This window comes from Malurus melanocephalus, unplaced genomic scaffold (genome assembly GCF_030028575.1).
Source record: "Malurus melanocephalus ecotype Western Australia unplaced genomic scaffold, MMel_1.1 scaffold_166, whole genome shotgun sequence".
Taxonomy (NCBI): Eukaryota; Metazoa; Chordata; class Aves; order Passeriformes; family Maluridae; genus Malurus; species Malurus melanocephalus.
This window is the reverse complement of record NW_026623398.1, coordinates 277,692-286,548: the sequence shown is the minus strand read 5'-3', so window position 1 is coordinate 286,548 and position 8,857 is coordinate 277,692.

Below are 8,857 nucleotides of genomic sequence, written 5' to 3'. Positions count from 1 at the left end.
GGCTTATGACAGGGCATCAATCAGTCTTCGCTGCTGTGTGAACTGCTCATTTGAAACGGGATCCCTGCCATGAAGCTTGCCGCGACTGAGCATGTGCTTGAAAGATTCCCAAGCTGAATCAGTCCCTCCTAAAAAAAAAACCTATGTGTTTGCAGAATTTCCTGGGAAGTTACTGTAGATATAATTAAAATAGGTACACACAACACCTTTCACTCTTTACAGTGGTGTTTGGGGGAAATGTTAAAAAGTGCATCTAGTCCGAATTACGGTGGAATTCTAAGTAGGCAAAAGTCTGGTATTTGCACATTAGGGTTGTGGCTCTTGCAAAAATAGATCCTATTACAGCTTGGCACACTGTATAGCAAATTCATCAGTGGAGAAACCAAAATAGCTGATGGGCCAGTGCAGTAGATAGAGAACTCAGGTTGGAAATGAAAAAAATAAATCCAGGTCCCTGATGCAGACTGGCTTTCTAGTTCCCATCCTCATGTTTTCATTTTGCAGAAATAATTAACTCATATTCACAGTGTGTAGAGACTTCATCAACTCTACCTGAAAATAGGCCATTCACAACTAGTTACCCTTCAGTTTTCTGGCCCAAATAGTATATAACATCATTTATACAAAGTGGTATTTATGCAGAAAAAATCTTCAGAGAATATCAGCCCACATCAGCATGAATAAAGTCATTACTGAGTAGGGAAGTTGAGGGTCATATTGTCATATAGATTATGTGATTGAAGCTGAAATTCCCATATGTTGCTTGAAAGCCTAATTATCAACCTATTGGACTTCCTGGGATGCGGAAGATATTCTTGCTGCCCAATTTTTCAGAAAGATCACGATTTCATGACAGTGAAAACAACATTTAAAATCTCAGAAGTTTTCCTAGAACARGAAAAATATTTTTAGCCCAGATCTAACTGAGGCATTTTTTGTGTTGCCTGTCATAACTGTCAAAAGGACAGACTTCCAAGTTTACTCAGTCCTTCAAAACAGCAGCCAATGCTGATTGTTACAAGGATTTRTTTGTTTGGCATTGATGTGTGACTTCTTAGAGGAAGAAGTGGGCTTGTTATACACACAAATACAGCTCCAAAATTGCACTGACACTACATGCTGAAGAGGCGTGTTGTGCCATCAGCTCTGCAGCAAAACTTGAAAACGCTCTTCTCATCCTTAAGGGCCTCTCCATGCCTTGCTGCCAGTGCTTACTGGGTTTCCAAGGAAAGATAGAAATCAGAATGATGAATAGGTTTTGTTTGAGCTAAGGAAAATAACCTGTTGAGAATTTCAGGATATGGATCCATGTGAGAGGCTTGGCTGGGCAAAACTAGGCAAGGAAGTGGGAGCAAATGGTCAAGTATGGGGGAGGCCTGCGTTACCCACTGGGGCTGACTCATTTGCTGAACACAGTTCCTCAGAGCCATCTCTGTGAAATCAAGCCCTGTGCATTTATTCCTAACMATGTTGTTTTTACATGTATTCAGCAGCTTTTAAAAAACCTCACATTTCTTTTCCATCTCTTTTTTTKAAAAGACTGCAGTTCCCATTGAAATTTAGTATGCTTTCACAGAAATCTCTGGTCTGCATAAGGAGTTTCACCCTTCCTAAAGGCATTACTGGTGTGATCACTCAATACATTCAGATTAGTGCATTTAAAGGTATTTTTCATGACTATCGGAGAGAGCTAAATTTGGGATTTGAGGGCTGAGCGTACACAAAGTGATCTGAGCAAACAAACAGTCATGATCTAGAGCTAAGCCTGACTTTTGTTAACATCTCTTGTTGAACAAGGTATATTTCCACATGGCTATGGCTGTGACATTTGAGTTCTACCAACAAATCAGACCATGTTGGCTTCAAACAAAAGGCTTTACATTTCCAGAAAGAGTGCAGTAATGCTTGTGTGTGGATTAGAAAAGATGGTTATAATTGCCTTAAGGCTTGTCTTTGCTGAGCAAAGAATTTTCCCTGTTGTTGATTCTGAATCATGGACATGGGGCAAATAATATCAATTGTTCTTGTTCATTGGGTTGAGAACAAATCTTTTGAAATGTTTTGACTTTTTACCCATAAAATGTTAAAACAYCACTTCATGACCTGCTACGGCTGCATGGATTGATAGTATTGTCCTTAGTCACTCATATAGACCAGTTGATTATTAAAAAAAAAAAAAAAATTTTTGCCCTAGTTCACCTATACCTAAAAGGATACATCTTGAGAGGCTCAAGGTATTTTCTTCTCTTTTAAGTGAGAAGATAATTAATAATCTCATGGCAAGGACTTCAGTCAATATAAAAATATAGCAATTAATTTGTATGCSATTTGAAAGGAAATAAGCAGAAAGAACATGCTATTTTCAAGACATGAGGGAAACAATATTAAGAATATCTGAAAATTTTAAAAGCATGTTAAATTAAAGTTTGATTTTTAAAACTRCAATATTTGTATTCTGTAAATGTATATACATGTATGATCTGCATTATGGAAAYACAGAATGATTTTTGATCCTGGTATTAATTATTTTGAAAGGACTTTATTGTGTGCTAATTAATGGAAAATGAGAATCACTATTTCCAYGACCAGCTTGTGTGCCATGTCCAAATATGCCATCACTTGACCTCTGATCTTGAAGACTGAATATTTAAACGTTTTGCGGGYCTTGTCCTAACATACAACCAAAGTTTCAAAATTATGTGAGATGTTTGACTTTGTCAGTTTTAGTACCTTGAGATGTTGACTCATGCCCCACAAGATGATTATCTTTCTACTGCCCAGCTCAAAGCATGCTCAGTATTTTCTGGAAATTGGAAATTAGTTTTGTCTCTTCAGTGAGAATCCTTCTCCATTGTTGTTTCTGCTGTTTTTTCAACAGTGAATAATATAAGGAYGTTTGGAACACATTTTACAATGTGCTAGTAAATTTTAAAGACATGAAAATCAGAATAATATTTTATTTTCTACATATCGTGATAGTGCATTAATTCTGGAGAAGTGTMCCCTTTATAAAAAAACAGCTGAGAGAGACCAATCTGATTTTTATTTATGCCTCCACATGTGTTATGTGCTGGGAGCTCTGTCCCTGGGGAGGTTTTGCCTGGCAGCCAGTCATTCGATTAACAGCTTCCCCTGCTGCTCTGCAAGCGCCGTGCCTCCCTTGCTGGTGGGGCAGATGCCCGGGGCAGAAAAAATGCACGGGAAATCACTCTATGGGAGGGCGAGGCATATRAAAGCACTGAACTGCGATGCAGTCGGGGCTATTTTCCATTGGAGTTCTTGGAGGGAGCAGGGACCCGCCTGGAGGGTCACCTTGGCCTTCCCCCACACCTTGCTTTTCCTTTTCTCCCTGTGCTCCTGCCTTCCCTGTCYKCACCTGATACATRYGGTCTATATCAAAGTGACAAGGTGCTTATGAGGCCTATTAATTGAAAACTTTCTATAGCCTTTTTTTATACATTATCAATATAAGAATGTAATAACTTTTTACGTGTTATTAAAACACAATGTAATCACTTTCAATATATTATCAATGATAGGTTTTTTTATATATTGCTATAAGTTTTTTAATAGTGTATTAGCAACATATAGTATATCAGCTGCACATAATCTAAGCAGCTAGATTAGTACATAGATACGTGAAATCACCAAGAGGGATAAATCAGAAAAAGTTCTGAAGAAAGTACACAGGTAGATGCTATAACAAGGAACAGTAGAGAGCACTAATGAGAACTTGGCAGAAGCATGGGACAGTCACCAAAATAATTGAAAATTAGACTTGGAGGACTAGAAAAAATCCATGAACGTCACCACTGCGCATGCCCTGAAGACAAAGGTTAAAAGTCCACCATGATGAAGAGGATGGTATCTCATTAGAGGGAGACMCCCGCGACCATCRAACTGAGGATGACACATGCRCACTTGTAAAACTGTGATATCATGTATTTCTGTGCCCATGTATAGTRGTGGGTGTATGGTGGGCATATGGGGGGCAGTGACARTGTTCATGTTACACCATGCTTACTCTATAAATATGTGCTAATTTGAAGCRAAGGCAGGTGGGTTAGGAGGAGAAATCCCCCTCACCTCCAGCGTTGCAATAAACAAATATCTGCTCTATAGACACTGGTCTATGGAGTTTTATCTCTAGGCCTTTTTCGGGCATCACACCTATCCTGCCCGTGTGCTCTGTTTCGCCGCTTCCCGAGGCAGCTCGACACACACGACGACCTCATGTTTGCTGCCTCCCCGAAGGAGCCACCACCTGCAGCAGCCGCTGTCGTGGGTCCCGCAGTGCCCGCAGCCTCTGTTTTTTGTCAAAGAAATTTTATTAAAAGAATCCTTCCCGACTTCCTCTTTTCACAGCGGGATGGGACAACAACTAACTGAAAAATAAGAAAAGGAAAAAAAAATCTTTCTCTGAAAAATGTTGGCTTTTTAGGACATCTTAAAATTACGAAAATTTGATTAAAGTCTGGCCATGAGCTGTTAGAAAAGGGAATACTAAGTTAGTATGGTTCACTGATATGATGTGTGTGTGGTAGTACTGGTTTAGAAATGTATTTGTTCTACCTACCAGAGCTAATTTTTTTACAAGTTCTTAAAACTCATGGAGCACAGTGTAAAATAAATTCTTTGCATAAAATCATTAAAACTGATCCTATTAATGCAAAGCTTCGAAATCTTAAGGATAGTTGTTGATGTAAGGAATTTCATAATTAGATTGAGCTGGTAAATTAAAATATATTGAGATGGGTTAAGATGATGATAGATGTCATCTTGCATATTAAATTAATGCTATAGTTAATTGTATTTTTGTGGCAGTAGGAATCTACATGTGAGGAAAAMAACCCATAGTAGATGGAGACTCCSTTTTTACAGGAAATCACAAARAAAAGRTGAGGSGSGATGGGTACCTGTTACTCCTGGGAGATTATGATTTGATACAAGAGGAAAATGTTTACCAATGAAAAAATCAGCCCCTGAAATAATCTCCCCAGGGAAGTAAGTGGTGGATTCCCCGAGACTGAGTCTTTCAGTGTTCACCTGAAGAGCTGGGCCATCTTGTCAGGATGGTGCTTTTGCCAAGAAAGGTTGGGCCAGATAATCCTTGGTATTTCTTCCAAGCTGGTATTCCATGATTCTGTGAAAATAGGGCTTTGTTCTTAATTTTTCATAGCTGTGGCTCTATTTTTCAAAAGKAAAGCTAGTTACCTTGTTGCTATTGGGAGGTCTTAGCCTTACATCTTGCTTCTTCAGTCTCATTGCACACATTTGACTGCCTATAATTTCTTGTTCTGTTTTTTTCATTTTTACTTGTGATGTTTTGTAGCTGTACCAGCACAGCAATACCTTTTGCTCAAAATGACAATAATTACTTTGCAGTGGTTGTTGTAAAAGCCCATCCAAGCCTGGAGGCAACCAAATAAATCAGTAAGATTAAGCATTTTAYAATGCACACGCAAGAGAAAATCTTGTTCTCTGACTTCTCCCAGGACCCTTCCCTTCCCATGTAGACACTTGCACTCTTTTTATCTCTCCCAYAGGATGAAATTCTCCTGGGATGTGGAGGTTTCATTTTATATTATTCCTGAGGTTGACTGGCAAGGATGTGGAGGTAAGCTATTCCAGTGTACAGTGAACCCCCAAATTAGGATACACAGCTGAGAGACAGAGGATCAAAGTTCACRTCTCTGAAAATGTATCAGGATGTGAACCATTATCCTTGAAAGCTGAGGCAAGTCTATATAGGAGCAGTGACCTAATTCCACAAAACAGGACATGACTGAATCCTCATCAGCTGGTGTCCTTTCCTCTGCCTGGAGTTAAGCATGGAAGAGCTAAGAAAGTGGAAAGTGCCAGCTTTTCCATGGCATTTCCTGTGGAATAGAATGGGTTTTGGTGGGACCTTCCAAGACAATCTAGTTCCAATCCCCCTGCCATGKCACATCTTCTGCTGGACAAAGTTGCTCAAAGTTCCATCCAACATGGCCTTGAACACTTCCAGGGATGGGGCATCCAGAGCTTCTCTGGACCTCCTRATCCAGAGTGTCTTTCTTAAGTCCAGTCTAAACCTGTGCCCCTCCCTAATCTTATGGCTTTCAGCAGGCTCCCGGCTGGGACATGGGGAACCCAGTGGTTCACCCTACRCTTACCTGGGGCAATTATTACCTGCTGTAATTATCTTCACCTTCCCCTCCCTTTTCTCCCCTGTACCTGTGCATTTGCAGGTCCACTGCCCTCCTGATTTCCAGTGGCCAGGCAGCCCRGGGAAGCTGAGCTCCCACGGCTGGGCAGAGGCAGCGAGCAAGGCATGGAGAGGAGGGGTCATTTTAAAGAGCACCCGAGCACAGGCTCCRGTCTCTTTGCTCACTGTGACAGCGAAGTGCCTCACTGAAAACCAGTGAGCTGGGACTTAACAAGTGGCCTCTGATCTTTTTCACTTTTTTCCCCACAATTCCTTTCTTTTTGTGTTCACATTTTCCAAGGAAGAGGCATTTTCACGGACAGCTCTGGAGCAGTATCTTTCTGAGGAGGGTAAGAGGTTTTTAACTCCTCACTTTGATTGTTTTTAGAAGGTGGCATCTTAAAGTGGGGGGAGGCTGACTGGTTGAATGTGTTGTTTTGGGACCCCAAGTGTCCTTCGGCATGGCTGGTACTTAAGCTAAAATAAATTAGGTGAAAGCAAACAGTTTCAGAAAAATTAAATCACCCAGGGTTTTAGAAGTTCAGTAACTTGGTTTTATTATAGTATTGTTTGATTTGTTTCACCACGTTTGCATGTCCCATCACTTACAGTGCTTGTACACTGAACTAACTTGTGAATTTCTGCTGATGAAAAAGTGTTTTTCAGGAAAAKACTTTGAAGAGTGAGCACTTTTCAACAGAGAGCTTAAAATGTCATATATTTAAATGAGCTCTGCAATGACGCAATGAGGCAACAAACATTAAGTGTTACGTGTATTAAAAATTTTAAGTTACAAGTTTCTAAAAATACTTAGAACAGACATGACTGCAAAAAGAATATGCCCTTACCAACTTTAAAAWCATGACTGTTAATATGCAAAGCTATAATTATGTGTATAACTTACAAAGATATCCAAAAGTTTTGTTTTGTTTAGTTTCTTTCCATGCCAACAAATATATATGACACTTGCAATATCATAAGTTTTTTGCAGCAAAGTTGTGTGAAACAACCAAGTATTCTAAAACACCAGCTATACCTTCAACTGAACCTGTCTTAAAATGGCAAGCTGCTGCGAGGTTGCTATTCTGGGAAGTGACTCTGATAGGTCTCAACAGATGCAGCTCCTGGAATGCAGCCGGAGCGGGGGAGCCGGGCTGCAGCTGACCCCTGTGCTGGCACACTGGCATATCAGGGATCACAGCTCACGTCAGCATGGGCTGACACTGACACTTGGGGCACACATGGCCCTCTCCCTCGCCTGCTCTGCACATGGTCGGCACCCAGCAGCAGCAGCAGCAGCAGCAGCAAAAAACTGCTGGTGCTCACAGGCAGCAACCATTCCTTTCTATAATTAAATTACCATTTTGTTACATGCTGTGTTAAGGAAGAAATTATGTGCTGAAATTCTAGACTGAAATATTACTGAAGTCTTTTTATTAAGTTATCTACAAGAAACCAGTCATTTGACTTATCATTAATTAACATTATTTCATGGGCAGGCTTTTATGACCACAAGGATCACAAAGAAAATTAGCATGTGTAAATTGTTTTAAAATTAGTAGATATACTGGAGATAAATGCTCTGTTTGACTCTATTTGAATGCTGATCTCCACAATTCTGTTTAAACTGTGTTATTAAAGATCAGTGCTTTCCTTCAAGTATATTTGCACATACGTATATTTGTTTGAAGTAACTCTTGTTACTAGAGGCTCTCACATCACATTTGGCAAAAATGTGGATTTTCATTTCATCAAGAGCTTGCCTAGAGCTGATATATATAATTTAAATATGTGTTCTAACATAACTGTATGGGAATGATTCTTACCTTTGCATATGCAGAACTGGTTTAAAATAACACATCCTGATAGAGCCTGCATGACATTTTTTCAAGTACAAGTTAGACATCTCTACTCCCTAAATCTCCACAAATTCCTAAAAGTAGGATTATAGATTTCAAATTACTGATACTGAAAAGCAATCGAAGTGTGCTATGAGCAGAAAGTATTTGTGCATCTGACATGGGAAAGAGAATACTATCAGTCTATAAAATCAAAAGTTACAAAAACCTGGAAACAGTTTGGAGCAGAACCTAARTCTAAAATCAATATTGCATCATTTTAAAATCCTCTTTATGTCTCATCTTGATTCTGTTACTTTAAGCATTCTTTCCAGTCATAATATTTCTTGGTTAAGTTCTGAACTCACCTGTAATTCTGTAGTAGTCCTGGAGTAAGGATGAACAAAGTTGGGGGCCCATAATTTTCCTATGCTTCAGGCTAATGAATTCAGGTCTAGAACCTGTYTGATTTAAATACATATATACAAAATTTTACACTTTGGCAAACCCATTTAGAGAATTTAACTTTTTGAATGGGGTGATAATAGGTGAATGTTAGTTTATTGTTATTTAAAACAAAAAATAATTACTGAATTACTTGTAAGTAATGATCGTAATGGAGTAATGGAGTAATGGAGTAATGATCGTTACTAATAAGCAGCTTTGCTACTACCTCGAATTTAGGAAGACAGATTATCCTGTGTGTTTGGTTTTGTAGAATTATAGGTATTAACAAAGGTTAGATTTGTTGCATAATCACATAGCTATTAAATTTCACAACTGTGGTGTTTTATTTTTAGCAAGTGCTTGGCTGTAATAYTTCATTGCAGTC